The 25,952-nt window shown below is 41.2% G+C and overlaps 1 long non-coding RNA gene across 1 annotated transcript in view; it reads left to right on the top strand.

The window, feature by feature from the left end:
- Positions 1-25,952, top strand: part of LOC110347357 (uncharacterized) — a 77,493-nt gene that overhangs the window by 39,727 nt on the left and 11,814 nt on the right. The window contains exons 3-4 of the long non-coding RNA XR_002391936.2: positions 11,894-12,026; positions 12,480-12,634. This is a non-coding gene — a long non-coding RNA (uncharacterized LOC110347357). The remainder of the gene's footprint in view (positions 1-11,893; positions 12,027-12,479; positions 12,635-25,952) is intronic.

Below are 25,952 nucleotides of genomic sequence, written 5' to 3'. Positions count from 1 at the left end.
CCTCTGGGGAACTTGGGCTGTCCTGGGCAGGGCCTCAGCAGATCCTGCGGGTCAGCCTGCCAGACTCAGGCACCTCCAGGCTGGCCTGTGGGTCTAGTTTCCTCACCCCAGGGCTCCTCTGGGAAAGCGGAGGTGAGGCAGGCCTGCCTGGAGCATTTTTGGACAGCAGTGACTTCAGTACTCCTCCCCAAAATAAATGCACCACAGACAAGACAATGTGGTCAGGGGCTGAGGAGTTACTGTAAATACCAGTCAGCCAGGGTTTCCTATTTCCATTCCTATGACTCCCTGGGGGCAGGTGCTGGCCAGCCCCTTCCCAGACACATCCGAAGAAAAGTGTGGTGTGGGTGTTCCTCATCTGACTGTCCCAGGGACCTCTTCTGGGATTTGCAGGAGGGACCTCATTCCCACTGTCAGGCTAGGCTTAGACTACGATCTGACTTTTCCTCAGAAAAGGGATGCAAAACCCAAAGTGTGAGGCCCATATTGCTTAGTTTCACAACAAAACCTTACCTATCAGAGAATCAAAAGAGTAATATCCATGAGCCCTTCCTGTGTACTGGGTCCTTCAAGGCTTTACATGACCTGTCCCATATCAGCCTTACTATAGGCCACAAGGTGTAGGTCTTATTTTATAGATGAGAAAATCAAGACAGAGCATACAAGTGCTTGCCTTCGTGCATCCCCATCAGTAAACAAATGGTCAAACCCAGGCAGCCTGACCTCAGGCCTGCATTCTTAATCCCTAGGCCACACAGGGCAGATGGCATCAATCTCATTCTGCACTAGGAGGAACAATGTGTGAAGAGAAGCTGAAGGTTGTGGACTAATCAACTAAAGAGGTGAATTTGAACACACCCCTGACAGACACCTCAGGCCCTCCCACTGCACCGAGGCACCGCCTAGAGGCAGGATAGTAACACGCACTTGTGGTTGTCTCCCATCTTGTGCATTTGGCAGTGGATACAGCAGCATTCATATGCACCTTCATGGAGTTTCCCGGCTTGAGTGACCTTGCTCTTTCTGAGCGGAGATGCTGCTGCCTTTGGGAGGTTGTCTCGTTGTGATGCTTCCTGCTTTTCCATTCCTGAGTGCTCCCCAAGAATATATTTTTCAGAGTCTTTGCTCTCTTGAAGGGGCAACATTTGGAAACTGAGGCCTGTCAAGAAATCTCAAAGAGAGTGAGTGGCCCATCCAGGAGAAGGGCATGTATGCCATTCCTATTCAGTACCTCTGCTGTAACAGGAAAAACAATGGAAGCCAGGCATTTTCCTACTAAAGGGAAGTCATCGGCAGGCTTGCAGATAGGAAAAGAAGAGAGAGCAGTCTGAGCTGACCACATAGAACAAAAATTCAATGCTGTGCCATTTTTTCTAAGCAGTTCTGCTGAGGCCAAGTGGGAGTCATAATACCTTCCTGCTCATCTCAGGCATTCAGGGAGACTTTAGTTTTGGGAGAGAGTATGCTGCTTGCTGCAGATAACATTTATAGTATCTCATCTGTTTTACGTCTTTCCTTGGCTACTAACCTAGTTATAACTCAAATTTATGCTCAATTGTCTTAATTGTTCTCATAAAAGAAATTCTTGGAATACTTCTACTCCCTTCATCCTTTTTTTTTAAAGGGGATAAGTCTAACATTTTAAATTTTATCTGAACTATGTTAAGTCATCTGGGATTCTGATTCAGATAAAATTAAATTTATAAATAATTATTTGTGACTGATGTATGCCAAGTACTATATAGTGTAAGTTCACATTCACTATGCATTATTTGTTTATTTATTTCTCAAAAGTTTGTTGAGTATCTCCCGTATGCCAGGGTGCTATTCTTGGTGCTATGGGTACTGAGGTACAGAAGCCAGCCCAGGTGCCTGCTTTTCTGGGTCTCAGCATATAGCAGGGGAGTCGAACCTTAAACAAATGAAAGGTGCACATGTGTAAAGCACACTGCACACATGCCACAGGCACCCTGCACATATTCCACAAACACAATCCCATATACATCGCACACACGTACTGCATACCTGCTACACACACTCACAGTAGGGCTATGTTAAGTGATGTGAAAGAAAATGAAGTGGGCTAAGGAGGGAGAACGTGTTTGGGTGGGAGGCAGGGAAATGTGGTTTTGCTCCTCCATGGGGTCACCAGCCAAGCCCCCTTGGATGAACTGACATGTGAGCAGAGACCTGAACAAACAAGCTAGGGTCTCATGCCAGTGTGGGAAGTGCGCTCAGTGCTTCTGACCCTGACGACAGCTTGGGGTGCAGTAAGGCCTTAACAGTATTGGTGCCTTTGCAAAAAAACCTTTTTTAAAACAGAGAAAGAGTCTGAGTCTTAGAGATTTAAAATTATTTGAGGTCAAATGAATTCAGTTTCAGGTCCGTGTAATTTCCATTAGAGGGAGGCACTATGTGGCTGTGTGTGAAAGGTTTTAGATCTGCCTGATTTTATATTTTGGCTCCCTGTCTCATCAGCTCAGGTTCCCTGGGTGGACTTGAACAACTCATAACTTCTCTGTCCCTTGTTTTCTCATCTGTAAAGTGGAGATAAAAATAATCCCAACGGGATGGGATTATTAAAAGGGTGAAGTGTTTGGCTGAATGTCTGGCCCCATGCTGGGCCCCAGTAAGTGTAAGTTGTTACTGTTACACAGAGCTGCTTTTCACCCTTCAGTGGAGATAAGGTAGGACTCCTAGTCAATCAGTGGATAGGAGTGATGTCTAACAACCTGTTGATGTCTATTTATCCCTTCCACAGGCTCAGGGAGGGGACAGTAGGATGCCGGGTATTGGGTGGTTGTTCTGCAGTAGCTAAGCAGGCTCTTGGATACTGGAACTAGCAGCCTTAGGAAGCACCATCTCTCTTAGGCCTGTGTTACAGTATTAGGGATTCACGGCATTTGGAGGTGGCCGGAGGGAGCCTACTGGAGGCAGGGGAAAGAGAGTAATCCAAAGAACAAAGCAGTGACTTGTTCCTCCTGAAAATTATCCTGGGGAAAACCCGAGTCCTGCCCTCCACCAGCCACCGCTTTCCTTCAAAGGCCCCATGGGAGGGAAATGGACAGAGCTAGAGCTTTGCCCCTGAATTACAGTGCAGGTAACTTGTAGAGGATTTTTTTAAAAAAATGAAGGCCTTAATGTGTTCCTTTTCTGATGAATCTGAGACTATTCTCAGATGTTATTGCTTTATTGTGCAACCCAAGGAAGATGTCCTAAAGATTTCAGCCTGCATCCTGAGGTGGAAAGGATGAAGGAATCAGGGAGTCATCTAATGAGAGTCAGTTCATCCATCCCTCCATCATAGTACCTGCCCTGCAGAGGCTTCTCCTACAACTCATGGCTTCATCTCCAGCTTTCAAAATTGCTTCTTTCCATGTAAGCTGAAGGAGGTAACAGCTCTAAGTATTGCTAGCCCCAGAATGATTCACCAACTCTTCTTGGCCTCCTGAACCTTGTACACACCCTGGTAAATATGTCTTTTAATAAACTTTGTGCTCGTTCCCATTGCATGTACCATCTGTTTCCTCCAAAAATCCTCACTGATAGTGCCCTATGATATATATGTTTTCTAGACAATGACAATTCAGTTCTCCAGACAGGAATGCTGCTGATTTTTAGGGAGACTTCTCGCACCTATGCTAAAGGAGAATTGAATTGTTTTTGTGTTAGTGAGGTGAATTATTGTGAAGCACTAAGTTGACTGTTGAGGAATGTAAATGGCTAATACACTGGAAAATCATCTCCCCTGTAATAAAATAAGCTGCAAGTAAATAAGAAGAAGTCCTGATTTTAACTCTCTCAAACCCTACTGTAGAGGTGTTCAGTGGGTCCCTCAGAAAATGTATCCAGAGCCCTAAACGGTTTTATTCTTAGGAGTCAAGCAATTCTTTTGTGAAGAGTGTCCTCCTAAGGATGTATTCAGAGCCATAAAGATTTATGGTCAAACACATTCATTATAAGATTATTCAATAGTGACAAATACTGACATACTGGGAGCAATATAAATATTCTACCAAAGAAGGTTGGCTGAAGAATGGGACTACATCAGAAAGTGAAGTGGTTGAACACAGTCTCTGGCATCAGCTCCTTTGGTTACACATCCCACAATGTTGCTAACCCTGTGGGCTGTGTCCTCCTGTCCAGTCCTAACTAGGGATGGTGAGCGAAAGAGACACACCTATGAAGCAATCAATGAAGAGGAGCTTTAAGAGATCAAAAAAATTTCCTGATAAAGCTCTTATATCAGTATTGAAATGATGTTTCTGAAAAATATTTGATCATATGTAAAAGTATGCATGGTATAAAATAAAAAAACAAGGATAAAGTTAAAAAATTAGAATCCGTTCTAGAATAGTCCTCATTCTTTAAGCATGCAGATCATACATGAAAATAATCTGTGTTCATATCTGAATGGTGGGATAACTGTGAGTTTTAATGTTTTTCTTTATTTTATATATGATTTAGAGTTGATCATTATTAACTTGTCTCTTTCTCTTTCTTAGTACGGAGAAGGAGACATATGCCGAGATAGTAAGATAAAAAAGTGTCCCACAATCCCACATCCCAGATATATGTTTGAAACACATTTATACTAAAAGAAAGTCACGTGCCTTTAGCTCTCAATCTAAAATAGTGCAAAAGGTACAAAACCAAACCAAAAGTCTTTCCTGCCATACACAACCTTACTAAATGAAACCACTGATAATAAATCACTTCAGAAGTATGTGCACATACCAGCAGATCTAAGTTCTTTTCAAATAAGCCTGTATTGATTTTATAATCAGAAAATTGTAGCATACACATATTTAAAATGTGGGCAGTTTTATTGTCAGTCCCACTGAGGGGCAGGTTGGGGTCATAGAGGCTGCCCTGACCTGACAGGGGAGGATAAGGAGCTTAGGCAACAGCAGTGTGGGGTTGGGAAGGGAGGGGTGTTTTTTGACCATTGGCCAGAGATGTAAGGTCCAGGATGGGCCCTGGAATGCACATACTCCTAGTTTCTCAGTTTCTCCAGCACATCAGTGGTACAGATCCTGAATACCATACATCTGACTTTGGGACTATACCTAGCACTAAGACAGTAACGCAGAATCCCTGAGGTCAAGTATTATGGTCATTGTGGTGCCTTTAATGAGCATTGCTACCAGCCTTCTTCCTGTGTCTCTTTTCTATGAAGACACTGGTCCTCCACCTTTTTGACTTCCCCAGTCCTCCAAATCCCTCCATCAGGTCTCAACTTTCTCGCCTTTTCTCCAAACAAAACTGAATGCACTTTGTTTTATTTTACTTTCTCTACCTCACTCTCGCCCCACCCTAACTTCTTTAGAATTTACACTTTAGGTCATTTGTTGCACAAAAAACAGGGAACTGTGGGGTTGAACACCCACATTGGGCAATACATATAAGATTCATAAAATTAACTGGAAACTAAGTCTTTTGATGCAGTTCCTTACTCACTGAACTCATGTGACTTTTGGATAAGTCACTAACACTTTTTTTTCAGTGCTGGGATTGTACCTAGGGCCTCACATGTGCTAGTCAGGCACTCTACCCTCGAGTTACCCCAACCCCAACCAAAATCACTAACACTCTTCAAGTTTCCATTTGTTCTATGTGAAAAAGAGAATGCTGTATTGTCTTTGGTTCCAAGAGGTCAAACGTTTGTCAGTTGTAGAGGATCTTGTATCCCTAAATACAGAGGACCAAAATAATAGGGATTTCACAGCAGTATGTGGAACCAGGAACCACACTAACTTACATGGAGGTTGAAGAATTTCACTGGAGTACAGGCAATCCGGGAGCTGGGAGAGTAGCAGCCTATTCCATGGTCCCAATTTGGACACAATCCCAAGCTTTTATTCACAAACTCATGAAGCTCATGCTTTCGTTTAGAGTGTGTGTAGACAAGACAAAACAAACTAACATAAAGAAAGAAAAGATAAGAAAAGGAAAAACAAGTATATTCGAAAGTTCAGAAAGACCGACAGAACTGTCACTCTTTGTCCATCTGTTAAGTAACCTTGGAAAACTCCTCACCTGTCACATCTCAGTGTATTCCTCTGTTAAATGAGTACAATCTTTCTTTTTCCTCTGGACAGCTGTTGTGATAATAAGATGAGATCATTGCAGCAAAAGCACTTTACAGACATCATGATCTTAGGAAATTGTAAGGCACATTCTGAGTCCAGAAATTGCAAAATGACCGCTTGAGTGGTGAGACTGAAAAGATCCCTTTCTTCACCTATTTATTTCACTAACATGACCCATATCCAGTCTCCATTATATTCCAGACAGATTTCTAATTACTGGATGGAGAGGAACACATTTAAATTTTTCTGACCACACAATGATAAAGATACACCACTACCCCTGCTTTACAGATGAGAAAACCATGACATCAAGAGCTTAAGTAACTTGCTCCAGGCACACAGGCAGTGAATGACAGAGCCAGGACTGGAATCGAGGCAGCTGGGCTCTAGAGCCCATGATCTTTACCATTATATCACATTGCCTTCTTTGCCAGTGGTGTTTGGTATAGTAAAGAAAACATGAAGCACAGAACAAAGTGGTTGTGAATCATATTCCTGCTACTTAGCTGTGTGGTCTTGGGAAGGCTCATTAACGTCTCTTAGTCTTGCCTTCTTTAATTTTAGCAAAGGAATGAAAATGCCATGTCACCCAAGTTTTGCGGAGGTTAAATTGAAGCATGTTATCTGGTCTATGGGCACAAAATGAAATGCACAGGGACTGTGAGTTAGATTTGGATGGAGGACTTTGCCTGACCCCAGCCTCAGTCACTTACTTGGTTTCTGGTTGATTTCAGACTTTCCCATACCCTGAGTGACCGCCTGTCATACCACATCCCTCAGAATGCCGAGGGTCCGGCACACGCCTGTTCTGATCCTGAGGCCCCTGCCTTGTGGATCAGGGTAGGAAGGCTCTGGTTCACATGTTCTGGTTTATTGAACAATTAGATTTTCAGGCCCAAGCAGACATCCTCTTTCCTTTGGGCTCTGAACAGTGAACATGGCTTCACATTTTTCTGTCCACTTCCAAAAACTTGCCTGTTAATTTTAGGGTTGAGGAGAGGCCCTGATGAGCTCCTGCCCACATGGGGTTAAGGTTACCAGCAGCCTCTGCCTCTGGGAACAGCAGCAGTCACTTCCCGAAGCTCAGTGGGGTCAGGATCTGGGCCAGGCCAGTGGGCAGGAGCTGGGCACAACATTTCCAAGAGGATGGAGGCTCCACCTCCGCACACTGGACCCACAGCCCACGTGTTTACCGAGGAGGCATGGCCCTCTATCCAGCATGGCAGTTTTGTTTTTCGTATCAGTTTAACTCTAGAAATGGCCTGATATTTACTACTGAAAAAAACCTCAAAAACCAAAAACAAAAAGCTGACTGTGGGTCTTCCTCTGCAGAGGCCTCTTTAAAGAATAACTGCTGACAGATTATCTTAATAATAGGCCCAGTCACAGTTTACCCTCCACTAAAGACATCACAAACCACGTATTGATGTTTTTTAGAGAAAAGAAATAGGAAGAGGCATGTACCAATTAAGAATAAAACTAACAGTTTATTACCCTCTGATCTTTAAGGCAAATAGAGAGTAGAAAATCACTTGCTCCCCCACCGATCCTGAGACATAATAATTAGACAGCTATGCAAATAACCTTATATTAAAGCCTGAGACAGGCTTTCATTTGCTCAGGGTGCTCCACCAGATCAGAAAGATGGTCTCTGCTTCTGACTCTGAAGTTTGCAGATATCTCTTCCCTTTTCTGAAGAACTGTTAGAAAAATTGCTTCTTTCTCCTCTTTTTCACTTTGAGCAGGGTTCTGATAAAGCCTGCCTTCTTAGCTGTTGGTTGGTTCGTTGAAGGAGATCATCACAGACTCTTTGCATTAGATGCTGCATAGTGCTCCCAAGAATGACTGAGCAGAAAAGGAATCATTGACAATTTCTGTCAATATATCACTAAGAAAGCAAAAAATTTTTCAAGAGGTAGAAACTAAAAACAAAGTATTTCAGTACTGACGTGTCATACACATATCTGGCCTGGCCACTCTATCTTTGCTGTGTATAGTACAATTCTGTGGTCAATAACTGTTTGTTGAAGACATAGATACGTGTTTCCCTGCACCTGGGAGGTAGGTAAGCCCCATCAGGGTAGGAATTTTGTTTTGTGATGATGTATTCCACACACTGGGAATGGTGCTGAATACAAGGCAGACCCTCGATGAATACATCTTGCATGAATACATAGTTCTGTTTAGCTCACAAATTCAATCACCTTTCAAAGGTTTTCCCCAAGTACTTGCTTGGCAGTAGGTACTGAACTATATGCTGGAAACTGGGTCTTTTCAGAGCTTTCAGACATTGACAGGTGAGAAAATGTATCAAGTTAACACAATACTGTGTCTAAGTGATAAGTTCCGAAGACTTGGAGGTAATGTCTTAGAGAATGTAGTAGGGTACTTCACCTATTTTGTGGAGTGAAACAAGGGAGGGTAGGCAAGACAAGATCTAGGAAGGAGTGGGAAATCTAGTTCCAGAGGACAAAAGAGCAAGTCTAGCCATTGGAAATGAGAGAAAGCAAGGAGCTGGAGGGGTTGGAGATGCTCTCCCTATAGTGAAAAGTGGTGAGAGCAGGGAAGCTGAAGCCAAACTCTGCACAGCCTCATAGAGGATTTGGATTTAACTTCAAATGCAGCATGAAGTCATTGTGGCTTTCCAGGGGACCAAGATGGGCACCAGATCATCCTGGTTGCTATGAGTAGGGTAGATTTAAAAGAGAAAGTCGGCAGCAGGCTGACCTTGGGGGAGACCTCCAGCTTGTCTAGTGGACAAACTGTAGACTGGAAGATGTGGAGGAAACATGAGAACTTGGCATGAAAGGACTGACTGGAGTTGAGGGAGAGAGACAAAGGCAGTGGGTGACTGTGGTTTCTGATTTGGTCAATTGAGTAGATAGTTTGAACTAGCTCAGGTGTAGTGTGGGAGAGAAAATTAACCAGGGGTTCATATGTATGTTTTGGGAGATGGAGAAGTTTATGACCTCATTAAAATGATTTCTCAATGTACTTTGAAGGTATGTGGGTGAGAAGGAGGAGGAAATGTGATTTAAAAATTGTGTCGACATGAGTGCACTTCGACATCAGACACCTACAGATGAAGGGCATGAATTGTTGTCATGCGCTGTGAGAACTGGTTGTCCACCTTATTGCAATTCAAGGACTTTCATCCAACTCTGCAAATGCCACTGGAAGAGTAATCTAAACTATTTCCTTGGATAGTCCTTGACATCATGAATATTAATCCTCTTCTGGTGGCGGAGAGTGGAGTCGATGAGAAAGGAGTTGGCTGATATTTTTAAGTGTCCTGATCTTCTCTTTGCTTAATGGATCTTTAGATTTCATCATCTGGCATTCTCAAAATTGTTTTATTTCCTTTCACTGTAATAATTTGAAAATTTAATATTATGAAGCACCCTATCAATACTATATAAGGAACAACCTTGCACTTAGAACTCATTAATTAGTTCACTAATTAATCCATCCATCTACCCATCTACCCACTAATCAACTGGTTTTCATCGTTCATGTTTCTGACATAATTCATTTTCCATGGGGCCTACATGCTGGTATTTTATTAAACTCCCAAGTGATTCTAGTATGCAATGAAGGCTGAGAATCAAGGTTCCATGAGGGCAGGGACCATATCTCTTTCATTTGTGCTACATTTGCAGTGCCTCAGGTAATGTTTGGCACAGAAATAACACTTGATAGATATTGGTAGGATGCTTTATTTTAATTAGGCACACATCTAACATTTATTAAGCATTGCCAAGCTTTCTTCAGTTGACAATGAAGATTATCTAGTGGTTTTCATTGAGTTCCATGTTTCAGGAAATTAACTTTACATGCTGGAGTGAGGCTAGAATATATCATTCTTTTTCTTTGCAAGAATTTTTCCCTCAAGCACTTTCTTCTATTTATTGCCACCTGAGGCTTTTGGGCTGCCATGATCAGGGACTGATTCTTGATCCAGCAGGAAGGAGACAGAATGCTCCCTAGTTGTAGAAAGTTTTGATAATTGTGTCAGTACCCTTGTGTACACCCTCAAGGTGTCACATCTACCCCTCCATCACTTAGTACAATAGCCTGGGGCACTGGTCCAAGTTTCTGATCTGTAGCTGGCAGATGTGTCTCCCTGCCTTGCTCTGTCTTGCCCTTCTGTCTCTGCAACATCTTGCCCTGGTTTTTCTATTCCTTACTTCTGGTGCTCTTCTTATGTCACTGTTACTGTGAACTTTGGACACTTGGAGGCCCACCCTTGCTAAACTGTAGAAGTGGCTGCCACAGTTTCCTTGACCCACAGAATTGTCTAGCTGATGCAGCACAACTTTATTTCACTTGACTCCAATTTAACTGTCCTGAGCCCCTTCCTTATATTGCCAGGAGATTTTCTAACAGATATGTAACCCGGTGATTCAGGCAATTATTCACATATTCCCCCACATCATTAGTTTTATGGAACACTGCCAGGGGGCATATTTTTCTTTCCTAGGACTCTTGAGAATAAAGGAAATAGAACTCTTACCATGAAGTCGTATTAAGGAGTTTATTTCTCAGAAAATACCCCATAGCACTTTTATAAAACCTTATACACATAGACTGTATTTAGGAGAGGAATTATTTTTATCTCACCTGCTGCCATGGGAATTACTGGTCAGGTCTCTTGCCTTTCAGAGTGTGGCTTTAAAAATTCTCTAGTATCTGCTGACCACAAAGTGGTGGCTTCTATAAAAAAAAGACATGGTTAATGTTGGATCTTGTGGATTTAGCTAGGGTGACTTTAACTTAACTGTATAAACCAGAATGTATTTTGAAGGGGAAAGTATTATTAGTTATATTTGAATAATAGATATGATTGAGGACTGTCAAGGCCCATCTTACACACAGGGCTCTCATCTTACCACTAATTAAAATTTCCCTGTGAGGATCTGGTTGATATAGTGAAAATAGAAATAATTCAGCGAAATTGGACAAAATATCAACATTATAACCCAAAATGGTGGTGCTACTGAACTGGAGAGCAAGGATGATGGGGTATATCAGCTAGCTCTTGTTACAACAATGCTGCATAACAAATCACCTCAAGATTCAATGTCTTAAAGCAATAATTACTTATTCTCATCCATCTACTGCAAGTCAGTTGATCTAGGCTGATTGAATTCAAACTATAGATTAGGTCCAACTCTGCTTCACATGTCTTTCCTTCCACGTAGACCAGTGGTCAAAGGGTCATGCTCTTCTCATTAAATGGCAATGACAGAAGCAGAACAGATACATATGAGTGGAAACAGGATGCTTCCTAACATCAAGGACTGAATCTAGCATGCTGTCACTTCTAACCACATTCCTTTGCTCAGAGAAAATCCTCTGGACAAGCCCAACTTCAGTGGGGAAGGAAAATATACTCAGTTTTTTGTGGGAATCCCAAAGCATGTACAGAAGACATAGAGGACAATAGTGCCATCTATCACAGGAAACATAAGGCTAAAGGAGCTTGCTTATCCTCTCTCTGGCCCTGGAGGCTGGTGCTGGCTAGGATTAGTCAACCATTTGTGGCTGAGATGAAGTAAAGCAATCACACAATGCCTTGATCTGGTAGAGGCTGGTAACAGCCCCCAGGAGCTCCCCACATAGAGGATGCAAAAAAGTAGGCTCACTCTGATGGAGACTATGACTACCCAAAGAGGAGTGAATAACAGAGGAAGAGATTTGCAGACACCTTCGTGCTGATTCAGAATAGCAACCATACCATGGTAAATGGATGAATAACTCCTTTTATTCATCAGTCATATCAGTCATTTGTCTTCCCACAGGATGGGGGAATGAGGGGATGCTCCATTCTGATGTGTGGAAGCAGAAGCCCTTGGCCCATATGGTCAAGAAGAGAAGGGTTTCCAACTCACAGGGTTTTCTGTGGATGTGCGTGGGCCTATAGAGCACCACCAGGTGGGTATTTTCAGTGTTGCTGGTGACCTGCTCATTCCTCTGTTCTTTATTGGACCCCCTTTGGACAGGTGCTGCTATGTGCTTTGTGGCCTCTGTAATTCAGTATCTCCTCCTGTAACACCCTCCTCCCTCTGCCCACATTTTCAGATCCTGAACATTTGCCTACCTGCTGTCACAGCCCTGCATGACCTCCTCTATGCTAGGTGATAGTGGGTAGGGAGAACATGTTAATCAGACAAACTAATCATACAGATTATGCCTAGTTTAATAATGGATTATTGCTTCCTGCCAATCTCCTGTTTTTTAATATTTACACCATTCTCTAGAGAAATGATTTATCTGGGGGTTCAGGATAAGAGGAGGGCATTCTTGATAGAGGCATTCAGAGAAAGGAGCTTTAGAACCAAACACATCTCATCCCACAGATGACTAAAACCTCTTTTTGTGTTCCAGGATGGCTGAGACACTGGGGTCTGGTGTTGTTCATGCAGATGGCATATTTGGAGTCTGCAGAAGAACCAGAGGGATGGCTTATGGTCATCTGGCCCTGTAGATTCTTTACCGTCAGTTATAGTTAGGATCTGGAATGTCCTGCAAAGATCCAAATGGTAAAAGAGCTGTCCCCAGCTTGGCACTATTGGGAGATTGGGAGGTGAAGGCACCTTTAAGGGGATGGGGCCTAGTGGGAGGTCTTTAAATCCCTGGGAGAATGCTCTAGGAAGGGGATAGTGGCACTCTAGCCCCTTCTCATGTTTTCACTTCCTGACCATGGTTCTGCTGTGCTGCTCACCTCTGCTGAATGTGTTGTCAGGCCCAAGGCAATGGCACCAATAGATTATGAACTGAATTTCCAAAGCTGGGAGCCAAAATAAATCTTTTCTTTTTAGAAGGTAATTTTCTCTTATCCTGATGACATGCACACTAACATACTGTTTTTGTTTCTTTCTCTTTTCCCCTTCTATCACACTCCATCTTCTCTAACAGGCTCTGGCAATGGCCTCCTAGCTGGTCTGCCCAACTCTAGTCTCTAACCCCAATATAAGGCAGCTAAAGTTGTTTGATTTTTAAAATTATTAATATAGTAATTAGAAAAAGTGATAAAAATACAGAAATATCATAGCTAAGACCAGTATATTTTTAATTCTAAATTAATAGATGGCTTCTGCCATATTTTATCTATTGTCTGTCATTTATCTATCTGTCTATCATCTATCTCATTTATTGAAACAGAGTACGTGTGGGAAAGTGCACTTGTAATAATTGTTCAGGTATTGAATTTTCATAGATGAACAAATTGTTATAGCTTGTGTCCAGATGTCCTCACAAAACCTAATGCACTCATAGATGGGGATTTTTAGAGGTTGGCTGAATCTAGTGTGTGATGCTGGAATTAAGTTTGTGAAGCTGGGCTCAAGGGTATGTGATTACTAATAGTCTACTGATAGTTCTGGGAGTGAATAATGGGAATACCCTTCCCAGATGTGCTACCTGCCCTAAGGGTGGGCAGTATGAACAGAATATAAGTGACAGAAAGAGGGCTGCTAGGTTGCTTGTTGCTTGCTGCTTCTTTGCTATTTTGTTGCTTTGCTGCCTTCTGTCCACCATGAACTCTTTCTCCTCTGTGATGACCCTCTGCCATGCCCCCTATGAACTGAAACCTCTACAAACTGTGAGCTGCAATAAGCCTTTTCTCCTTTAATCTTGAGCATTGGGTATTTTGTGTAACTAAGACATAGTACTATAATTGGCACTACACAGAGAAACAGAAACTTGCCTGCTGCCCCTTTTGCCCCCTTCTTGTCATCCCCCACCTGCTCTGCCAAAGGTAACCCTACCTGTGCCTCATAGCACAGATTGGTTTGCCTATTTGTGAATTTCATGTAAATGCAGCCCTTCAAAGTGTGCTTTTTGTGTGTCGTATTTATTTTAACTTTAAAAAAGAAAAAAACAGAAAGTCAGGGGCCAGGGATGCTGCTCAGTGGTAGTGCTCCTGCCTGGCAAGTGCAAGGTCCTGAGTTCGATCCCTGGTACCAAAAAAAAAAAAGAAAAAAAGAAATAAAGTTATTTTAAAAAAGATAAATGTAAAGACATCTGTGTTCTAATCCTTCTAATCCTGTTTCCTTATCAAAGGAAACTACACATCATGAATGTGATAGCATATTCAGTTCTTGTCATTATAGCCTTGCTTATGTGAATAGCATTGCTTTGAATGTGTTTTGTTTTTATTGAATTAAATGTTTTTACAAGATAAAGAAATTCTCTTACTTATTTCACAGAATGAGTTTTCTAAACAACACTGACATGTTATGTGACTTCCCTTCCTTTAAAACACACAATTTCTCTGTTTCCAAACCATTGGTTCCTGGAAGGAAGGATGATGTTTTGATGTCTCTTTGGGTCCTGTGAGTCTAACACTGTGATTGACACTTTATAAAGATGTTTAGGGATCAAGTGGGTCAGTGACTAAATGTCACGAAGAGCTACATCCTCTCTTCCCCAGCTCCTTTTGGAGAATGGCATCCCCTTTTTCCTCTCTCTCTTTCTTTCTTTTTTCTTTCCATTTCTCTTTTTTCCCTCACTCTCTCCTTTTCTCTCTCTTTCTCAATGTATGTTTATAAAATTCCTCCAAAGGCTGAGTCCATCAATAAGCCAAGCACAGAAATTTGACTTTATAAGATAATGTTCCTTCAGAAGAGGTGGGCATTTCAAAGTTAGGTATAGTCTTTGTAGCTTGGCTCCTGATCTGTTTTTCTGTAATAGGAGACAGTATCATTATTCCTAGCTTTTTTCTTACTATAAACAAAAATTATCATAGAGATCTGAGGAGGTTACAATATTAAACTTACATCTCAAAAATTATTAATGAAACATAGGTCATCCTCCAAACTAGTCAGTCCTGGGGTTCCTGTTGAATTCTCTTGGTTTTTCCAGGCTCCTGGAGGTGAGATCACCACCAGAGGAAGGTGGGTTGCTGTTGACACACTGAAAAGACATCCCACAGGTGTGCTGGGAAAGGGAAAATGGTCTTATCTTTTCAGCCTTACTATCCAAATGACATCAAGACCCTGGGGCCTTATCCTCTCTCAGATTTAGGCTCCGATGGTCTTTCCTGTTGCCACCCTTCACCTGGAGTTGTCTCCCTTCTCAATAACGTAGCAAAATAGAAAAATATCAATGCTAGATATTAACAAGAATCTGGGTTGTGTCAGTATCTGTTTGATCTGGACAAGTCTGTGACTACTCTACTGTCACCCTCAATGTTCTTAACTGTGCTGTGAACATATTACTTATTTTATGAATTCATTGGGAGGATAAACTATGTGGTAAAGAATTTAAAGATAGTGTTTAGGGTACTTTTAAAAAAAACTTTTATACAGTTAGAAGTCAAGAAAAAATACAACCATTGTGGTAAAATACATACATGCAAACCATCAGTGTTTTTAATGTATGGATTTCTTTCTAAATGTTTTATCATATGCATTTTTCTATATCGTTAAGAACACTCACTCTATGTTGCTTTTGATAGTTGCATAATAATCTAACATCTGGTTGCACTATAAGTACACCTAACTCTATCCACACTGTGGGACATTTCATTTACTTTCAGTTTTCATAAAGGAGATTTCTGAGATTAGCCCAACCTGATTTTTTCTTTTATGTTTTGCAAATGTCATGTTTTTCATTACTTTTGCTTTGCTTTATTTTGTTTTCTACCTGAGATACTTATAATTTGTTTTTTTCTTTGATGTCAAGCTGTGGGCTTCTTTTTAAAATTAATTTTGTTTGGTGCACCATGTATCATTCTGTTTTACAATCTTAGGATTTTTTTCAATTCAGGAATATTCTGTTCTAGATTTGACTGGTGTTTCCAGTGTCATTATTTTTTTGGAGATCTTTTTAAGGAACACTAATCTGTTTTCTTTCTATAAATTGGATCATTTTTCTCTGTCCTTCATATATCAATTTGGTTATTATTTTAAACTCTAGATTCTAAAAGATACATTTCAAATTTATTAGTTCTTTAGTTTTCTGTAATATAAATTCTGCTCTTTATTGCTTCTAATGCAAATTGTAATTCTAAGAGCGTATTTATTGTTTCTCTACGTTTTTTGTTATCTGGGCAAGAATCTTCTTCACCTTAGCCTCAGTCTTGCTTTTGCATTTTGTCTCATATTTCATCTCCGTTCCATCCATACTTTCTTGAAATTTATTGAGAGGTAGATGTATTTGTTGAGATTTATAAAATACATTTATATTTATTTAATAGTTTATAAATGTACCAATAAGGATACGTTCTAATAAATCCATTGTTGGGCAACTTCATCGTCCTACAAACATAAAGTGCACTTATACTAGGTCATAATACTCAGAGAGGGCCACCATAACATATGTAGTCTGTCACTGATCAAAATGTCGTTATGAATGAATATGTATTTGGTTTTTTTAGAAAATAATTTAGAGGTATGCTTTTTCTTTACATCTTTAAACAAACTACAGTCCATTGACCATTCACTGTTTTGTAAAAAAAGTTTTATTGGAACATGGCTGCACTCATTTGTTTATATGTTATCTATGGCTGCTTGTTTTCATACTGTAGGGTAATTTCAACAGGCACAGTATTTATGGGCCACAAAACCTAAAATATTACTATATTATCTTTCATGGAAAAACCTTTGCCTATCCCTGTGCTATTCTCTTCTGTTTAATCATTACTAAATGAAGGAAGATATTTCTAAATCCATTGTTGACCCCAGAGGGCTATAGACTCTACTGTGTCTGTGGGTGTTGATCAAATCACCCCCTGGGACTTAGGTTAGAGCAGAAGCTTTCCTGTCAGGGTAACCATGGGAAGAAGATAATACCTTCCTACTGCATAATCAACACAAAAGGCCTAGTAAAGGATTATTTCCAAAGACATGAGAGGAGTTGAGGAACTCCAAAAAGGGGTGGTGCAAAATTCAAGTCTAGTACCCCTAAGGAAACTTTACTTAACCTCAGGGTAAAGGATTTGGGAAGGAAAGAAGTGTTACTAGAACTCAGAGAGAATTGCTTCATGGAGAACTGCCTAACAAGAGCTGTGGCTTTTCATATAGTGATGTGTTAAATCACAATGATGGTGACAGAGGAAGCCAGGGCAAAGAATGTCCCATCTCACTGTGTTCCCTAGAGTGTTTTGCTGGTGCCCTAATTTTCTGAAGTCAACCAGAACACAGAGGGCCAGGATTCTTTACTGTACCCCTTACAAGTTTGCCTGGTGGGACACAGCAGGGAGTGAGGAAGGATGAGTAACAGAGACATCCAACACCTGGAGTTGTATTTGCAGCTCTAATCAGAGCTGTCCAATAGAACTTTCTACATTGATGGAAATTTGCCCCATTTACGTAGTCTAGAGTGTTGCTTGTGGTTACTGTGTCCTGGGAATGTGTGTATGAACTTACATACTGAATCTTTAATTTTATTTAATTTAAATTTTAATACATACATTTAGGTAGTGTTATGGTTTATATCTAGTTGTCACTCCAAGAGACACTATATGCTCATAGGTGGGATTTTTGGAGGTGATTTGATATGGGGCATGATACTCATCAGTGGATTAGTCCACTGATGAATTTATAGCTAAATGTGATGTTGGGAGGTGAAGCCTGGTTGGAGGAGGTGGGTCACCAGATGGGGAGAGGGGTGGCTTGGAAGGGTCTATCTCCTTCCCATCCACCTTTTTCCCTCTTTCTGTTCCTGCTGGCCATAACATGAGCTGTTTCTCCTCTGCCATGCTGCTATGTCTTGGAGCCAGCAGACTATAGACTGAAACCTCTACAAATGGTGAGCTAAATAAACCTTTTCTTTTTTAAAATTGTGGGTGTTGGGTATTATGTCTCAGCAAAGAGAAAGTAACTAAGTCAGGTAATGCCTACCATTTTGGATGCATAGCTGTGGATAGATATTATTTTTATGCATTGACTACAGTGTGCTTGCTGGATGTTCATGGGATCTTTTATATCCTCCTTGAATGTGAAATATGATTTTGTAGAAATAATACCGGAAACCTCACAACCTCTAAGAGGCATAGCTTCCAGAACTTTTTAAATGATTTTGACTGTCTAATAGTGACTTCATATCCCACCTTGGATTTCTTCCCCTTCCTTCCACTGTGAACTTGTAGTCAGATGATAGTCTCTAAGCTAAAGTAGAAAGCCATTTCTCATGGTTTTGGGGAGGATAACTTTAGGAAATTCTTGGATGTCTGTTGTTTTAATCAGGGAAGATCTGGGGTCTCTGCTTTGGAGCTAGGGTGTAATGATGCCTGCCAGCCTTGATATTTGGCCTCAGAAATGAAGATATGCCATTGAGAAGGATTTTATTTTCATTTGTTCCCTCCCATACTATGACTAGTAAAACTTTTGCTCAGAATTTGAGATTGGGTTGATAGCTCAAGAGCATTCATGTATTTTTTGGTGGGAAGCTGGGAGAGGTGGTATCAGGATGGCTATGTGGATTCTATTAACCTCAGACTCTTCTCTTGCCATTTTTTCTTTACCATTGTCACTGTTGCTTCTGAAAACAGGTCATGATTTTGAATGTGCATAATCTTAGTTCTGTTGCAGAATTAATGCCTATTGCTTGATTTTCACACCAAGACGTTAATTACTATTTGTTTTGCATTTGCATTCACAGGTATCTGTGGAGAAAAATTAGCATACTTTGTTATTAGACCATTATTAAAATGACAGTTGGGAAAATATTTTTAAAATATTGTCTTTCTTTCTGTTTTCCTCTTCTGGCATTGCCCTTATTATTTTTATCTTTTTCATAACTTAAATTTATTGCACAATCTTGAAATTCTGGATAAGTAATAGAGAGCATTTTGGAACATTGTTACTTATAACAAAGTCCAAAGTGTTGGAACCAGAGCTTCTTAATGGCTTTTGCATTTGTGTATAAACAGGCCAAACCAGTCCAGCCATTCAAAGCTGGTGAATCAGAGATGCTATTTGTGTAATAATCTTTGGTTGCTTAAACTCTTGGAGGGGGAGAGCTAACACATAGAGCTGGGTGCTTTCTGCAGTCAGGATCTGCCTGTCATTGCACTAAGGAGAGCAAGCAAAGGAAAAATAGGGGTTTTTTTCATCATTATTTTACCAAGAAATCTTGAAAGTGGAGTTAAACAACTAGAATTCATAGCCTGGTGACATGACTTGGTATCTGAAGAAACTTGAATGAGGCACTTTATGTCTTTATTTATGAAAATTGTACTTACCCCAGTGTGTCTTGGCACCAATGATGTGAAGTACCTTGATGGCACTGGAGAAACATGTTAAATTTGACAGGTGGTTGTAGCTGCAATCTCCAGCTTTATCTTCAGTCTTTTGGAATGAGGGTGAGATTTAGTCATACTTCATGTGGAGCCCTATTCCCATGGGCAGACCTTTGTCTGCCAAGGGTCCTCGATTAACACTGGCATGGGGGCCTTAACAGTAGGCTTTTTTTTTTTTTGGTACCAGGGATCGAACTCGGGACCTTGGCTTGCAAAGCAGGTGCCAGAACCACTGAGCTAAATCCCCAGCCCAACAATAGGCTTTTTGATCCTGTGTGTTTCTCCTGTGAATATGAGCTCAGATAAGGAAGACAGTCTTTCCAGGAAGAGAATTCCTTTTTATCAATATCAGTAAAAAGCAGTTAATAGATTTATTGCATAACTACTGCCAGGTTCTTAGTTCCCATCCTCAGTGGACTTATGTTCTAGTATAGTTCATTATATCTATATTTTCCTCAAAGCCAGTAGGATACACTGGTTAGTTGATTGATTTCATTCAATATCCATTTTTGGAAGCCTTTATGTACAAAATCCTATGCCAGGCATTGATGATGTGAAAGGGATCAGAAGGATTAGAAAGTGAACAAGATCTCAGTTCTTGGATGCTGTGCAAATAAATCCCTTGGGGATTTGTCACACATTCAGAGTTCAGGATACTCTCTTTCTTCCCAAAAGACTATGATCAAGCATCTGGATTTTGAATCTGCATTTTGAACAAGCCGCAGGGTACTGGAGAACAATCTGGAAACATTGGTTTGGGAAATCTAAATGTGAGAGGGGACACATACAGATGCACAAGCATGCACACAAACACATACACACATACACATACAAGCACACACAGGCAACACACCCCCACATAGACTACATGGAAATGAAACAACCAGAAAATGCCCCTTGGAGGAGGATATCAGGGAAACAGGTTCCCTAGTGATGTTTTGGGTTCCTGGGACCCTCCTGATTTCAGTCAAGATTTTCCTGTATCCAACAGTGAGACTTGGACATAGACTGTCTCCCTATAACACTGAAGTTTCTATACAAAATAAAGTCCTCTCCCAATTATAAACATGCATATTTTTTATGGAAACTCACACACACATATATAACTCTACATTATACTATAATCTTCGACCCCTTATCAGAAAATCTTTTTGGAGAGAAAACCGTTTCAAATTGCTGTATAATTTCACACTCTTTTGGCACATCACTATTTGCATAACTGATATATTATTTTTGGATATAATTTTAGCAATGACTACTTATTGAACCTTTACTCTGGGACAAGTGCTGTGCAAAGCACTTTCTATGTCTTATCTCATTTTATCTTTGCAGCAAATTTATAAAGCAAGTCTTACTTTTCCCATTTTACAGTTGATGCAATCAAGGCTTAGATGGTTATGTGTCTTGCCCAAGGTAACACATTAAATGCTGGTGTTCCTAACTTTCTATTCTTTTAAAGGGCACCAAAATGCCCATGTATCTTAGACTGTGTACTTAATTTTTTTTATAATACATTCCTGAAAGAAGAATATTCATGTGGCCTATCCTGGACAGGCTCCATTCCCTGACCTTTTTTCCTTTCTCAGTTGCCCTCACTGCCACGAGATCCAAGATTTTCAATGCTTTGTAAATGTCCAGACTTCCCCTGCCTGGTTTATTGGGTCAGCCTTCCTAGTGCAGGTATAGAAAAATGAGTCTGGGCTCCAGGGACCCTGTTCCCTTTCTCAGGCACCAATGTCTCCTGCTGTGTCTTTGAGCAGCTACATGTAAAGGCCAATAGGATCAGGTTGGGGTGACACTGTGACAAGGTGTCAGGACCCATGGCTGCACCTGGATTGTGACAAGTACCTGGGCAAATATTCACTGTGACCCCTGGGTGTGGCTGACAAACTGCACCAGTCACCAGGACAGTGCGGCCAAAACTAGAAGGAAATGTTAAAGGCAGCTGTGAGAAAGCCCCTCAGGCGTCCTGCCACTTTGGGCCCCTGGGACACTGTCAGAAGGGAGACTTTTATAGGTGGAGGCAGTGAAGCAGGGGAGGTGGCCCTCAGAGTAAGAACAGAGGTAATACTAAATGCTCTCCCTCACTCCCGGGATGTGGCCTTTCACATGAAAGTTTGAGGGTATTTGTACGCTCTAAACTCTCTAATTTCTGGAAGTCCAATCATCACAAACATTTTGAGATGCACTGACATCTCTAATTAAGAATGCATCACATAGAGAGCATTCAGTAGCTGCCATATGCATAATTGTGCACACATTTAATGAACACATTAATTTCTTTTATTCATGTTTTATAAAGAGCTCTTGAAGCCGTATCTTAAAAAGTTTTAATATTTTTGCAGGACTTTGAATAAACCTATAAGTACTGGGTCTGTAATGCTCAATGTGTGAAACAACCCAACTTTCCTGTGAGATATCAAGAAAGGAATCTGCATCTGGCTTACTGGGGACCCAAGGGCCAACATTCTCCACTCACCATGACTTACCTTACCACCCTCTCCTCAGTGCTTTAGTAGCACCCAGATTTAATCATCATGTGTAGGATGGTTTAGACTTTTGTTTTCATATCTGGCCTATGAATGTGAGCTGAGATTCTCTCTCATGTTCATATGCCCAAACGGTTCACCAAAGGTGGCAAGTGGAACATAGCAGGACCTCAACAAATTTCCATTAAACATATAGAAGAAAATTGAATGGTTCAAGCTCCTGAAGATGTCTCTAGATCAGAAGTTCTCAAAATGTGGTTACTGGAACAGGAGCAGAAGCTAGAAACTTGCTTGAAGTAGAAATTCTTAGGTTCCTACCCCTAACCTAGTCACTTTCAGGTGATCCTAATCCTCTCTGAAGATGGAGATCTACTGCTCAAACTGTAATGTGGACACAAATCAGCCAGAAATGGAGATTTTGATTCAGTAGGTTTGGGGTGGGACCTGAGATTCTGCATTCTAACAACTTTCCAAATGATACCAACACTGGCCAACAGACCACACTTTGTGTAGCAAGACTCCAATCTATCGAGTTTATTCAACACCAGGCTGGGAGAAGGCAACCTATACTCGACAAGTGATGTCCATTCCATGACCCTCAGCTTCCTCATATATTGCATAGGGAGGATAATACTTCATGAAGCTATGATCATGGATTAGTAAAATAATATTGCATGGTAAATTTTTCCTTTACCATCTCTGTACAACTCCCCATCATTTTTTTTCCCTTTCATGCAAGTATTAAGCCTTTTAATTCTAAGCTAGTCACTAATTTGAGTTATTTGAATAAGACATTAAATAACAAGAAAAACCTTTAATATAATCTCTAATTTTTTTCTTAGAATCATTTAGGATTTGACAAACAGGATGAAAAAGAATAGAGTGAATTCACAAGAGGTTAGAGTTAGGAATAGAAGGAAAGAAGTTTTTTTTCAGCAAGTCATGGCCCAGGGAAACAGAGGAGCTAAGAGAATTCACATGATTCAGAGCCAATAGACACTAAGGAACCATTGTCTGCTACCCTGTGGACATTTGGGTACAGCCTCATGAGGGAGCCTCGTGTGGGAGGAGTGGATGGAGGAATGGAACATGCAGACCTCTGAAGCACTTTCTTAGTAGTGATCATTTGTCTTCCTGTAAGTCTCAGACCCTCATTTGGACTTGGCTTGGATAGTATAGGTGGAAGAGAGGTGTGGGTGTGAGAGGAAGTAGGTGTCAAGAAATTAATTCTCTCCCCCTCTTCTCTGGAATGTCAGTAATGTGCTGAGGACAGTGGGAGTAAGATTGGCTGTCAGGCTCCTTCTCATCTTGAGCTCCAAGGCTCTGTGCCTCCTAGCAGTTCTGGGACTTCTAGGTGCCCAGTCCTGTGACATCCTGCTTCATGTCTATACTCTTCTCTTGGAGAATCTGGTTATCTTCCCTACTTCCATTATCCACCAGGAGGAGGCATGCTCTGTCCCTTGCTGAATTTCCCTTATAAAGGCTCTTACATGTCATTGGATGGGGCTGTGGCGAAGAGTGACAAAATCTAGCTGAGTTGACTCTGGATGGCAGGATTTTGGCTGATCAGAGAGGCCAGGAGCCTGGCCACCTGCCCAAGACTCATCCCAGTCCTGTCCAACTCCTCTCACTCTTTCTGTAGCTAGCCATGGAACTGGCAAGGCAGCTAAGACTGGATATTATCATGCTCTTAAAGGCACCACAACCTTGCCTGTTGAAATATTTCAGCAGATTTGCCTCCACCTCATGTGAGTTTATGCTTATATAGTCTTCAGGTAGAAAAAGAGCCTCCACCTGCTCTATTCAAATGCTCTCATTTTATGGGTGAAGAAACTGCAAAGCAGAGAGGCTAGGCATCCACTCTGAGATCACATGGTCAGGTAGTCAGTGCAGAGCTAGCACTGTCTCTTATACTAGACCCTCTTCAGTTTCTTCATGAGGGAGGCTCACTCAGCTCCAGCTTCTGGAAAACTCTATTTACTTTATCTGCATGAGAATAAACATGGCAGATTCTAGCTCTACAGACAAATGACTGCAGGTGATCTCCCAGTGGCTGATGTGTATAGAAATAAGAAGGTGAAGTGCATGATACATGGAGCTGCTGGCCACTTCTGGGGGAACAGTCCAGTCCCTCAGCCCATGAAGCTCTAAGTGGAAGCTCAGCAAGTGAGAGTCTCTTCCTGGGATGGTGGCAACCACAAGATTTTAAGGATAGGGATGACAAACTGGACAAAGAGGGCTGTTCTAATTCTGTTTGGAGTCTACAGTTGTCTACAATTGAAATGGCAAAGACAGCTAAGTAATATGTGCTTGCAAAATGCAGAAAATAGAGTAAAGACCTATACTATTGACACAGAGAGACAAATATTCTTAAACTTGAAGGTGCATACCAAGGTTTTCTATAGACTATTTTCTCCAGTGGTGTTCTTACTGAGTCTATCCTTTTATGTCTGGCTTGTTCACTTACAAGTGCATCTTCCATGTTATTACACATTCTTTATCAACTGCTTCTCATTTGGGGTTCATAACAGTTCCTTTTTGTTTATCCATTGGACATATATTGGACACATTTGAGTTGTTTCCAATTTTTTCCTATGATAATGTGGTAATAAAAACCATCTTTGTATTAGAAGTTTTTATATATATATAAATATCTAATAATGATAAACATACTTCAATAGTAGAGAGATAATGACACTTTTTTGCAGAGAGATTCTTAAAAGTGGAGGACAATTTGATCAAGTTGTTTATGTGTTATCAAATTAGTTTTAAAAAATGGACTCAGCCTTCCATCTATTGGGCCCAATGGGGCTAAGAGATAACAGAGCACAGTGTTCCAGACAGTGGGCTTAGGACTCAGACTGTGTGATTTTGCACTGCAACATCTCCAGCTGAGCTTAAGTCACCCAGCCTCTGTGCATCTCAGTCTTCTTTGTAAGGTGGGGATGTTCCAGCACCTCTGTCTTAGGGTTGCTTCAAGAATTAAATAGTTATTGCACCCAACATGATTGGAATGGCAAACCCAGTGAACACTCAACCACAACTAGTAAAAATAACAACTGATAATGTCTCAAGGAGCCAAGTCCTTGGTTCATGCTCCTGATAGACACATGAGTGGAAGAACAGCTGATCCAGTGCTCAGATGGAGTCGGAGCACATAGCCTCTCCTTGTACATCCTGCTGAACAAATTCTTATAATTTAATCATGACTTTTAATGTTTGAAATGGTGGCTTTTACATTTTACTGAAGCACCATTGTCGGCTGCTCTGTGTTATACTCCCTGTTTATATTGCAATGCAAATTATCCCTGGTGGAGAGTTTACAAACTGCACTTCCATTATTAATAGGGTTATGATTTTCCCCATTCCACTCTTATCTCTATTGCTGGTATAATATATAATTCATGCTCACTACCCTTCTCTGGTCTCAGTGCCAAGGCACAGAGGTCTCTCTCTCTCTCTCTTTCTTCCTGCTGACAGTAATTGGTATTCGGTGAGAGTAAAATGACCATGTCCCTAGCTTCAGGCTCTCCGAAGGCGTTCCCTAGAACACACACACTCAGGGATAATAGAAGGCTGGGGCCATTTATGGCCAACGCTTGAGTTCCAATTGTATTTCAACTCTGAATTCTAGGCAGACACATGTAGGGCTTTCCCTAGGCCTAAAGCAATTTGCCAGTCAAAAGGAAAGTGGTACCTTGGTTGTAGGTGGAACAGAGGCCTGCTGGGAGGATGGGGGCAGCATGGGAAGGTTCAGCTCAGCTTGTATGAGCCGCTTTCTCAGTAGCATGGCATGAGTGTGTTAGTGGAGAAGGCAGAGTCTCCATGCTCACCTCTTATTTGCTGTATGCTCCTTTCTTCAGGTGGGCAGATATAGATAGCTTTTATCAATGCCAGCTTGAAATTTGAGCCCTGCTTTTGCTTGTCCCACTGAAAATAGACCCTGAGGCTATGTCCCACAGGGAAATTCAAGAGTGGGGTCCCACAGCCCCTATTTTGGGGTTGGGCCTCATTTGTTCACCGTTGAACTTGAGGACTAAAGGCTAGACTTCATTGGAAGCTCTGTGTACTTGGTGTGGGGGAGGGGAAATGTACTTTCTCCACAGGCTCAGTATAGTTTCAGAA

Source organism: Heterocephalus glaber, unplaced genomic scaffold (genome assembly GCF_053883595.1).
Source record: "Heterocephalus glaber isolate CG9 unplaced genomic scaffold, H.glaber_assembly_v1.0 deba00001532, whole genome shotgun sequence".
NCBI classification, from domain to species: Eukaryota; Metazoa; Chordata; class Mammalia; order Rodentia; family Bathyergidae; genus Heterocephalus; species Heterocephalus glaber.
This window is presented reverse-complemented; position numbering and strand designations above follow the sequence as displayed.